Genomic DNA, 398 nt, shown 5'->3' on the forward strand with positions numbered 1-398 from the left:
AGGGTGAAGAGGCCACTGCCTGTCGAGGGGGATGCATGCAACAGGAAGAAGCCGAGTCAGCTGAGCGCCGGCTCGGCCTCAGAGCGGAGCAGGGCGTCTGTCACCAGAAAGGGCGCAGAGGCGCTGGGCGGGCCACTGCGCGGGCTCCCACCGGCTGGCGGGACCATCCCAGCGCACGCCAAGCACACGTTAGACTCGCGCCGGGCACCACTGGAGACCCTCTTGCTCTGGTATTCTCGCCATTAGAGCAAAGTGCCGGTGGGGGTGGGGAGGGCACACACTGGGAGGGAACAGAGCCTGCTCTGACCCGACCCTCGGGCCGTCTGCTCCAGCGCCCTGGACCTCAGGCCCGCCCGGACGGGGGCAGCGACCCCTGAGCAGGAGAAGCCCCTGCTCAC

The sequence above is a fragment of the Bison bison genome, unplaced genomic scaffold, assembly GCF_000754665.1.
Source record: "Bison bison bison isolate TAMUID 2011002044 unplaced genomic scaffold, Bison_UMD1.0 scf7180017864189, whole genome shotgun sequence".
Taxonomy (NCBI): domain Eukaryota; kingdom Metazoa; phylum Chordata; class Mammalia; order Artiodactyla; family Bovidae; genus Bison; species Bison bison.